The sequence below is a fragment of the Nicotiana tabacum genome, chromosome 2 (genome assembly GCF_000715075.1).
Source record: "Nicotiana tabacum cultivar K326 chromosome 2, ASM71507v2, whole genome shotgun sequence".
Classification (NCBI taxonomy): domain Eukaryota; kingdom Viridiplantae; phylum Streptophyta; class Magnoliopsida; order Solanales; family Solanaceae; genus Nicotiana; species Nicotiana tabacum.
Genome location: NC_134081.1, coordinates 84,238,141 through 84,250,017, shown reverse-complemented (window position 1 = coordinate 84,250,017; position 11,877 = coordinate 84,238,141).

The window sequence follows — 11,877 nt, the reverse complement described above, 5'->3', positions numbered from 1 at the left end:
TGTGTTCCCCGCTCATGGGGAAATTGTCATTGCCACCGTAGAGGATGAAACTCTTCCATCAGCGGAGGAGATCATCCCCCATAACCCTAAGGCCAGGTCCGATTTTCAATGGTCACCGGACAAGGCGCCCGGAAAATTTCTATTGACGATGGTGTCTAAGCACTTGCCTGAATTCAGAGCCAAATTCGGCCTTCCCAACCACGTTAAATTGATTCCCGCTGGTGAGGATGAAGTGCATGCTCATTGTCCCGGGTATTGTGCTCTTTATGCCTACTCGTTTACCATTGGTTACTCGTTCCCCCTTCTCCCACTGGTGGAGGAGTTTTGCCGCCATTTTGGCTTTTTCCCCACTCAGCTCGCCCCTTATGTTTATAAGGTCATCAAAATGCTATCAACATTTGTTGAGCTTGTTAAAGTCGAGGTCACCGTGCGACATTTGGTGATTTTTACCTAGCTTTTACAGAGGGACGATGTTGAACCTACGACATCATGGGGGCAAATATTTGGTGGTGAAGATGGACGACAAGGGTAGTCGGTAATTCTGGCTCGACTACTTCTATATCAAGACGGAGGTTGTTGTGGCTAATGTTGACGGTTTCCCTGAAGCTTGCAACCATAAGTGTTCAGGTTTTTCTTTTCTTTTTACTTTTTGAAGCATTTTGTTCGTTTTAAATTGGTTGAATGATTCTTCTCTCCCTGCAGCCAATAGTTGTCGTCCTCTCTTGGCGATATGTATCGCTGACTGGGTTAAGCAGGTTCTCCCTCACACCGTGGGATTCACGACTGGCCAAGCTTCTTTTAGAAGTTCAAACTGGCCCTCCCCTCGACATGTAATTTTTCTCTTCAGGCCATGATCGTATTTTGTATTGGCTTATGTCGTTATAAACCCCTATGTTTTGTCTTTTTCAAGTTCAGTTAGGGGACTTCAAGAAGGAATAGGGTGCCCGTGCCCACATTTAGGAGGAGAAGGGCCGCCATGCCTTCCGTCTCCGCTCCCGTCGCGGCTACTATGCCTTCTTCTTCCGCCCCTGTCCAGTTGTTGCACCCACTCCTCAGTCATTTTCACTTATTGATGAGGATGATGAGGTCCCCTCTGTGATGGGGACCTAAGGCCCCGCAAGTGGAAGGTTGTGGATATGGGGGGGAGTTTCCTTGGCAGTTGACTCGGTGGAGGGCGACTTCACGCTGCAGGAAATGGCGATGATACACATCGGAGACGATGTTGGGGTGACCTCCGAGGCCGCACAACTAGATGAGGCGAACACGAGCGTGCTGTTGTGTCATGAGGGGGAGATGATCATGGAGAGGAAACTTGGCGACGACTCCGTGCCCGTGGGGAAAAAAGAGGGTACGTCTTCTAGGCCGGCAGTGGATGTTTCACTAGATGACAGGGCAAAAGAAAAGACGCCATTGATGAGGACGATGAGTCAGGTTCCGACATGGACCCTGATGACCTTAGGATGATCGATGAGGGAGTCACCCAGATCGAGGTAAGGATGGAAGGAGGCTCGAGTATCATCATGATCCCAATGGATCGTGACTTGTTGAGAAATACTGAGGAGGTGGTCCCCTCTCTCAGTCCTTTCTGCTCCGACGCTGAGGGTGTGACCCTCAAATAGATAAATAATAGTACCCTTCAAAGAATATTATTGGTCTTGATCTTAGGGTAAGTATAGTTGTTGTTCATTCATTTCCCTTTGTCTTAACCTATTTTTGGGTTTTAACTCTTGCCTTTTCTTTGATTTGTAGAAGGTCATTCTGGAGATTGAGAGCGCTCGGAGGGAGAAGAGATGAAAATATATTTGTGTGAAGTTGAAGGGTAAGTACGAAGAGAACCGTGGAAAGTATTGGGACCTTCGGAGGCGGTTTCACGGGGGGTGAAGAAGAGCTGAAGAGGAAGGACGAGGAGCTAATGGAAACTTTGGAGAGATTCAACGTCCTTGAGGGAGCGTTAAAGAGAAAAGAAGATGAGCTCGAGCTAAGTAAGGGCGTGGAGTCCTAATGCAGCGACCTTCAGACTCAATTGGTTCAACTGCGAAGCTAGTTGGACGGATGCCAGCTCGAAATGACACTCTCAGGGGAGAGGTCGTTGAGAAGCAACAGATGCTCGAGCAGACGGAGTCTTCCCGACTGGATGCTCGGAGAAAGATTGACATTCTTGAGCTGTCAAATAGGATGCTTCATTCTGAGCAGGAAAATGATATATCAACGGCTAAGGCTAAGGAGGACCGGCTTGAGGAATGAATTGGGGAGCTGAACAAGGAAAACTCCGAGTTGCATGATCGAGTTATTTCTCTTGAAGACGAGAAGGCACAATTGCTTGCGCGTCCCACTTTGTCTAATACTTATGAGTATCCTAACATTCCTTAGGAGTTGTACGAGGAGTGAATCCATGTTGAAGCCCGGTTGAATGTTCTCTGTGACTTGCATACAGCGGGCTTCATTTCTGAGACGGCTCTCGAGGATGCTCAAGTCAAAGATCGTGAGTCTCGACTCACTTGTGATTATGATATTGTCATGCCCCAACCTGGTTCCGAGGAGGATGAGGAAGAGGGCATAGACCAGCTCGCAGATGGTGCTAGGTATAACTCTGCTTTCGGTCAGGGTAAGGATAGAGAGGATGCCGGAGGCCGGGATGGTGATGGCTATTAGTTTTTGTTCTAACTTCTTGTATTATCTTTTTTGTTGGCGTCTTCGAGCTCTTTTGTAAAGAACTCTTCATCTGAATATGAATATGAATATTAAGGTTGATTTTTGTTTTACATGTACCTTTTTCATTTCTGCGTTTCGTTTCTGTACTTGTATATTTTGCTTCTATACTTGCATATTTTGCCTCTTTATTCTTTTCAGTGTTATCCTCTAGGTGGTCGTAGCACTTAGGTTGAATAGTCGTGGGCTGTATTGGCCCTTTGTTTAAACAAGTCGAGTATGCCTCTTAATTAAGATGTGGTCGGGGGCCGATAGGTATTGTTCGAGCTGATCGAACATACCTTTAAGTTAGGTTGTGGCCGATAGGTGTTGTTCGAGCTTAGTCGAACTTAACCTTTTATTAAATCGTGGCCGAGGGACGACAGGTGTTGTTCGAGCTTGGTCGAACATAACCTTTCATTAAATCGTGGTCGAGGGTCGACATGTGTTGTTCGAGCTTGGTCAAACTTAACCTTTTATTAGAGCAGTTTTGATAAACGTGTACTTCTATTATTTTGACATTGTTGCTTCGATTACATTATTTTTCCCTTGGGCAAATTTTGGAGAAAGTTATAAGTTTTGGGCGTTGGCTGGCGTTCCAGTCCCAGTCCTAGTATATCTAGTCCCTTCGTTGTTCGACTTGGAGAATTTTGAGGATTCGGGCAATGAAAAATCTGTATGCTCTCTTGCATTCCAACTCGAGATGTTCCGTTCGTCGCCTCGTTAAAAACCTCCTTGAGATAACCCTATTGAGACAAAAATCAAGTGAGGAAAAAAAGAGTACGACTTACAGGGCACTTTTTGTTTCTTAGAAGTTGAAGTACTTGAGATGTCTGATATTCTAATTATTTGGTAGGAGCTTCCTTTCCATAGTTTCCAATTAGAATGAGCCTTTGTCTGCTTTGCTTATAAATTTGTACTGTCTGTCCCAGTTCGTTCCCAATTTGCCTTATCGTGGATCTCTGTTAGCTTGCATTTTGACTTTGAGTACGTAGTTTCCGACCTTGAGTAATCGAACCTTTACCTTTTTGTTGTAGTAGCGTCTGGTTGTTGTTTCTGAGCGACCATCCTTATGTACACCATGTCTCGTCGCTCCTCGACCTCGTCGAGATCTTGTCTCATATTCTTGTTGTTGCCGGTGCCACTTTCATGGGAGTACCTCAGGCTGGGTTCTCCAACTGGTATGGTTGCTTCTATTATGTAGACGATGAAGTAAGGTGTCTCTCATGTGCTCGTCTTTGGGGTAGTTCTATGCACCCATAATACTTCTGGGAGTATTTCTGACCACAGTCTTTTTGCCTCTTCAAGTTTCTTCTTCATGATTTTAGTATTGTCTTATTGGAGGATTCCGCTTGCCTGTTGCCAGCTGGGTGGCAAGCAGTTGAAAGTATTCTTTTGATATGCCATTTTTTGAAAAACTCAGTGGTTATTCTTCACGTGAACTGGGTTCGTTGTATCTCTTTAGGTAGGCCGAATCGACATATGATATTTTTCCATATGAAAGAGATTAACTCCTGCTCGCGAATTTGGGAAAATGCCCCTACTTCCACCCATTTAGAGAAATATTCAGCTAAAACTAAAATAAATCTTACATTACCTCGTCCTGGCATGAGTGCACCCACGATGTCCATTCCCCACTTAATAAATGGCCATGGAGAGGTGACCAAATGAAGGTGTTCGACTGCTTGGTGGATTATTGGGGCGTACTTCTGACACTGCTCGCATTTCTTCACGAACTCTGAGGTGTCTCTCTTCATGGTAGGCCAATAATACCTGGCTTGTATGAGGCACCTGACGAGTGCTCGATTGCCGGAATAAGTGCCGCAATGGCCTTCGTGGACTTCTTCGAGAATGCGTTGGGTTTGGTTTGGGCCTAAGCATTTTGCCAAAGTATCGCCATACGTTTTTTATATAAGCCATTATAAAAAAGGTTGTATCTAGCCGCTTGCATTCTTAGTTTTTTAGCTTCATTTTTGTCGTTTCGGAGGATGTCATCCTGTAAATACGTAATAATATAATGGCGCCAGTCCTAAGTTAAATTTACAAATTTTACCTCGATTTGGTCTAGTGACGAGTTAAGGATATGGACTACGCTTTTGCCTCCGGTCGTCATGCTTTTGGTAGCGGCAGCCAATTTTGCGAGGCCGTATGCTTCGATGTTTTGAGTTCGTGGGATATGGTCAAGCTAGCATTCTTCGAAATTGGGCAACAATGTGCAGATCTCGGCTTGATATCTTTGCAACCTTTGTTCTTTAATTTGGAAAGTCCTTGTAACTTGGTTGACTACGAGCTGAGAATCACAACAGAGTTTCAACCGCTTTGCCCCATATTTGAGCGTTAGTCTTACCCCTGCAATTACGGACTCAGATTCGGCCTCGTTGTTAGTCATATCCGGGTACCTTATGGATTGGCGAATTACTTCGTCGGAAGGGACCTCGAGTACGAGTCCCAGTCAGAACCCGAAAGCATTGGGCGCACCGTCGGTGTATATGACCCAGAGGTCTTTTGTTTGAAGAGAAACTTAAGCGACTTCCTTCTCGGCCTCATGCATTATTTTTGTGCTAAAGTCTGCGATGAAGTAGAGAAGCACTTGAGACTTTATTGTCGTTCGAGGCTGATATGTGATGCCGTGCTAACTTAACTCGATGGCCCATTTGTTCAGCCTCCCCGACAGCTTGTGTGTATGAAAAATGCTTCTTTAAGGAAAAGTGGTGACTACCGAGATAGGGTGGCACTGGAAATAAGGTCTAAGCTTTTGTGAAGCTACGACCAGGGCCAGGGCTAATTTCTCGAGATGTGGGTACCTCGTCTCGGCATCGACAAGTGTTTTACTGATATAATAAATAGGGGATTGTGTACCTTTGTTTTCTAGAACCAGGACCACACTTACTGCTACTTTGGAGATGATGAGGTGCTCCCCGGACTCGCGCTTCGAGAGTAAAGGTGGTGATGACAAATACGTCTTCAGTTCTCGTAGTGCTTGTACACCCTCGGACGTCCACTCGAGGTCGTTATCCTTATTGAGTATGCCAAAAAACCCGTGACATCTATCGAACGACTGCAAGATATATCTAGATAAGGCGGCAATTCAACCAGTCAATATTTAGACTTGCTTCTTAGTAGTCAATTGCTCACGTATCCCGTCGATAGCCTTGATTTGGTGTGGGTTGACCTCAATTCCTTGCTGCAGTACTAAGAAGCCCAAAACTTTTCCCGAGGCTACACCAAACGTGTATTTCTCGGGGTTTAGTTTCATTCCGTACTATTTTAGTATATCGAAGGATTCCTTCAGGTGATCGATATGATCCTCTGCCTTCACAGATTTGACCAACATGTTGTCGATATATACCTCCATGGTTTTAGCCAGTAGCTCTTTGAACATTTTTGTGACCAACCTTTGATAGGTCGCCCATGCGTTCTTCAACCCAAACGACATGACCTTATAACAATATGTTCCCTTGTGGGTGATCAACGTAGTTTTCTCTTGGTCCTCTTCCTTCATGAGTATCTGGTTGTAACTCGAGTATACATCCAGAAAACTTAACAGCTCGTGCCCCACTATTGCGTTGATGACTTAGTCGATATGTGGCAATGAGAATGAAACTTTTGGGCATGCTTTGTTTAGGTCTGTGAAGTCCACACACATCCTCAATTTCCCATTTTTCTTTTTTGCCATCACTACATTGGCAATCCATTTGGGGTACCTCGATTCCCTGATGGATCCATTCGCCAATACATTCTCTACTTTCTTGAGGACGACATCATTGATGGTGGAGTTGAACTTTCGTCGGACCTACCTTACCGGCGGATAAAAGGGGTCAACGTTCAGTTTGTGTGTGGAGATATCTTTGGGGATGCCTAGCATATCTACATGGCTAAAGGCAAACAAATTTGCGTTAGTTATTAAGAATTGGCTAAATTTACCCGGTTCTCAAAGTTTGCAGCTGATGTGGGCTTTTTTACTGAGGTCTCTATGATCTAATTGGATGGGGTCGAGGTTTTCTATGGTTGATCTGCGTCTTCGACCATTTCGGGGTCCATAATTACTTCCTTGGCTTCATCATGTGGTGACATCGACCCTGCTGATTGCTATGCTTCTTTTTCCTTATCTTTCTTTTTTTGGGTTGTCGTGTTGTCCATGGTGATTCGCTAGCACTCCCAGGATGTGCGTTGTTCCCCTCGTATGCTGAATATTCCCCAATGTGTTGGGAATTTGATCACTTGGTATAAGCTGGAGGGGATGGCTCTCATAGGGTGTATCCATGGTCGTCTCACGATGGCGTTGTACGTGGTGGCCTAGTCCATGATATGAAACGTTGTCTCTAGAGTTACCCCACCGGCGAGAACAAGGAGTGTAATTTCTCCCGAAGTCCATTCAACTGCATTGTCAAAACTAGTTAGTGTGATGCAATGTGGCACTATCTTATCCTCGAGTCTCATTTGTGCAAGGACTCGGGGGTGGATGATGCACGCTCCACTTCCGTCATCTACCGTGATTCTTTTAACATTAGTATCTAAAATTCGTAAAGTAATGACAAGTGCATCATTGTGAGGGAAAGTCAAACTGTCAGCATCTCACTCATCAAAGATGATACTTTCTTTGAGTCCGTCATACCGTTCGTGGGTGATCGAGCTTTTGAGCTTGTGGGTGGTGGTGAACTTAATGTCGTTGATAAAGGCATCGTTGTTGCCATAAATAATTATATTGATGGTACGAGATGGTGAAGGGGGATTTGGCGGGCCTGGATATTCTCGACCCCTTGCTAAGGTGTTCATGCCTTTGTCACTGAGCAGTTCTTTGAGGTGCCCTTGCTGTAGCAGGTTCGCTACCTCTAGCCTTAAAGTGATGCAATCTTCTGTTTGTGTCCATGTTCTTGGTGGAATTCTCAAAGGGAGTCGAATTTTTTGGTGCTCGGATCGGACCTTATCTTTGGCGGCCATTTTACCTTTGTTCCGAGCATCTCAAGGGCGTAGACCACCTCTTTAGGTGAAACACAAAAATTGTGAGTAGATAACAAGGGGTAATACCTCTATTGTTCCTGTGAGTTCCCGATCTCGGCCTAGACGGGTCGTCTTCATAACGAAAGGGGAGAGGAGGAGGCGTCCTGGCATAGGGTTGGTTACGTTCCCTGCCTAGTCGCGATACTGGATAATCTCTCCTAATATTATCTCTGCGTTCTTTTTGGGGCTCGGTTTTTACCGAGGTGAGTCGTCGTGGTGGTCCGTTGAGGTCGTCATCATCTGCTCTAACCTCGGCACAGTAGGCATTATGAATTTCATCCCAAGTGGTTGGTGGATACTTCATTAACTGGCTCAGCAGCTTTCTGGTCGCTCTCGTATCCTCTATACTCAACCCATTCTGAAAGGCTGTGACGGCCATCCCTTCGAAAATATTTGGTAAGGTCATCCTTACCTTGTTGAACCGGACGAGGAAGTCCCTCAGTCCCTGTCCTGGGGATTGTTTGATGGCAAGGATGTCGTTCACCCTTGTTTAGGTTTTCTTGCCCCCGGTATGTGCCGTCACGAACTTATCGGCTATCTCTTCGAATGTTTCTATGGAATGGACTGGTAATTGTGAATACCATGTCAATGCCCCTTCAGTGAGGGTTTCGCCAAATTATTTCAGCAAAATGGAGGACACTTGCTCTTTGGTGAGATTGTTGCCTTTCACTGCGGTGACATAGTGAGTCACGTGGTCGTCGGGGTCGGTCGTCCCATCGTATATTCTGAAATATGGGGGAATCTTGAAGGTCTTTGGTATGGCATGTGGAGCCGCTTCCTCTCTATATGGTTGTTCTATGAATCTACCGACGTCCTTTTTGGGCATCAGGCGCCAAGTATCTTGTCTACTCGTTCCTTGTGCTCTTTCATTTGGTCTCTCATTGCCTTGTTTTTGTTTTTCATTTAGCCCATTCTTTTCAGCACGACGACGAGGATGTTGCGACCTGCATTGTCAGTAATATTGTGAGTTTTACCTGAAGTCGGAGGGTCTAGTTGGTCTTCTTGTTTGTCCCCTCGATGTGCTGCATGGATTCTCGTGATTTCTGTAGTCGTGCATGGAGGTTGTTTGCTGAGGACACTAACTAGGGTATCAGTTAGCCATGCTTCGAGGAGCTTTTCATAGCGGGTGGTGTACCCTCTCCCGCGGACGTGGAGGGTCCTTTCCCATTTGGTATTGTTGTGCTGCAAAAGGTGAGGGTGATCTTTCTCGTCTAGGAGAGGTCGTGGGCGTTATCCCCTCATCATGGGTGACATAGCCTTCGTTGATAGCATTCATGAGGTTGAGGGGAACATTATCTGTTGGCTTCGTTCCGTTTCCTTCGTTCTGTTTCCTTGGTTACCTACCATGGAAATTTTGTACGCACAGAGAGGAGAGATAAACCTTGTGGTTTGTTAGATTAGCAAGTCGCGTGAGTTATAGATCTAATGAAAACTAAAAGATTGGCTGAGAAAATCCCCACAAAAGGCGCTAAACTCTTTGATCCAAAATTTAGATCTAGGTTTAAACAATTAGATTTTCTAATGAAATAAAGTTAATCTTAGCCAATATTAATATTTAAAAGATTTTTTAACTGATTTTGTGGCAGAATATCACAAGTTTCGTTTGAATGGCAGTAAATGTGTAACAATAAATAGTATTCAATGGCCCAAGAACAAAGAGAATGGCATTAAATAGTATTAAATGATATATAATGGCATTTATGTAAATAAATTCAAATGGGGTAACCAAAAAAAGGGTGAGATTCTGTGATATTCCTCCTGACAATGATAAATGATTGATGAGCCTTTGAATATTCGGATTCTCCTTGGATTGTGGGAGAAAAGTTAGACACAGATTTGAAGGAAAGGTATATTTTGTATGTATGTAATAAAGTAAGAATCTTTAGAGAATGTCAATATCTTGTTTCTTACAATTAGTGTCCAATCCCCCTCTAGAACTACATATCTTTCTATTTATAATGGAGCATGAGCCACAAAACCCTAATAGTACAAATCTAGGAATATTCTCTTTAAAGTCTTATATATAAAACTAGCCGTTACTGCTTTGTTAAGGAGAGTACTCGTCCTCGACCTCGATCTCAGTTGACTCCTCGACCTCGCCTTCGTCCTTTGTTGAAACCAAATTGATAACAGGTAGCAGCCTCTGAAGGCTTTCTTAATATCGATTAGGCTCGTATATAAGTATGGTAATTTTTGGCCCATACAATTATATTAATTTCTTGTTTTTAAAATTAAAATTTTGATATGATATAAATATAAAATGAGAAATAGTATTAGAGTTATAATCCCTAAACTACTGATCGGAGTAACAAAACGGGGAGTTGTGGTTTGAAATAAAGATAGTACACAGAGTTAGCAGTTGGATTGAATAGTCAGGTATTTGGTGTACTTTATTGATAGTACACCGATCTAATAATACTTCAAATTACGAATCATTAAATATTACATCAAGGGTTATACAACAATAAACAATTCGTGGTATTAGCAATTCCATATTACAGAATCCTTTCTTATAATGATTAAATTGATATAGTTTTGACTCTCAAATACTTGAAGAAAATTGATATTTTCATATCTGTAGTACTAATTACTTATATTCTCTTTTCTTTGTTGAGCAGAGTATATCATAATATAACAAATTCTAGGCATTTGAATTAAAAAAATTGATTTTAAAATCAACTATTTGTATGAAATGATATTGCAGTTAAATTTAACGCAAAGCGTATTCAGGAAAACAGAGAAATTTTTGTCTGGAAACTTTCTTATATATGCCAAGATGCTTCCTGTCTGGACATTCTTTGCTTTCGGTCATTCCCTCGGTATATTGCATCAATGTATCTCTTAATATAGGTTTTACCTATTAATTTTTCTAATGTGAACAAAATTGAATTTGTCCACACTCCGCAGAATGAAATACCTACCAATTTAAAATAATAGACTAAACAAACATAATCAAAGAAGTTTATTTGCCCCACCTAAAACAATTTAAAACCACCTATATCGTTGTACTAAAAATTTTCCTTATATCAAAGAGATTGAACAATTTACATATAGAAAAAATTTATGTTTACAGTATTCGCAGCAGTTTGGTGCCCACTGGCCTATTATAATTAGTGGTTTGGTCATTCATTCCCATTTAGATTTGTTAAGCAAATTAACTTAGAGTCATCAAGTCTCAGGTAAGCCATTTTATTCAGTTTTTTCAGTCATTGCGTACATCTCTAAATGGGAATGGAGTAGTCTAACAAGTTGTTTGCAACACATGAAAAAAACCCTCGTTTTAGATTGCCTTGGAATTGATCGAGATATATATTGGCAGAAGCAAATCAAGAATTTAAGAAAATAAGACTATTTACTGCATCCACCTTCACCTTACCGACAGTTGGGACGTGCAACCTAGTATAAAATATATAGCATAGTTTTCCAAAAATTTAAGGAGTAGAGAGGAGACAACAAACCTGTACGATTTTCAATAAAAATTTTAACTATGTGTAAAATTGTTCCTTCAGAGAACTAAAAACATGATTGAGTGCAGCGCAGATGACAACGAATTGGAAAAAGTGGCAAAAAGACCAAATGCCAAATTAAAGACTTCACAGAAATTGACATCAACGCTGCACTCAATGATGTTTCTAAGCCCTCTGCATTTGCCACTCCTATTGCTTTCTCATTTTTCTTTTCTTTTTTCCCTGGGAAAACTCTTATTTAACATTATCTTGTGTCCAGCCCTTTCACTTCCTTTTTATCTTAGTCCGGCCTATTAATTTAGTAGTTGAAGTACGTTACGACTTACGAGTTGGGAATTTTCGTTCGGAGTAGTACATTTGGATTTGAATCTATTGTACTTTCCAATTTTAACTATACTAAGATTGTACTTGACTCTACAATCCATTTGCAACTATCCTTCAATTGTACTAGACGCTCTGTACTGCTGCTAAATGGAAACCCACTCCTTTTTTTTTAAGTTTCCTTATTCAATCATAACAACTGCACAAGCCATTAAAAAACTGTTTTTAAAGCTAGATTCAATCCCAAACGAAAAATAAGTATCAAGTGTTGCAGAACCTAAAACACAGAGATTATACAGTTAGTAGATCCGTACTTCAAAAATCCAATACGAGCATTATTCTACAATTTCACAAAAATGTCTCTTTTTACAGCATATTTAGACAGTAAATATTTCTGAGT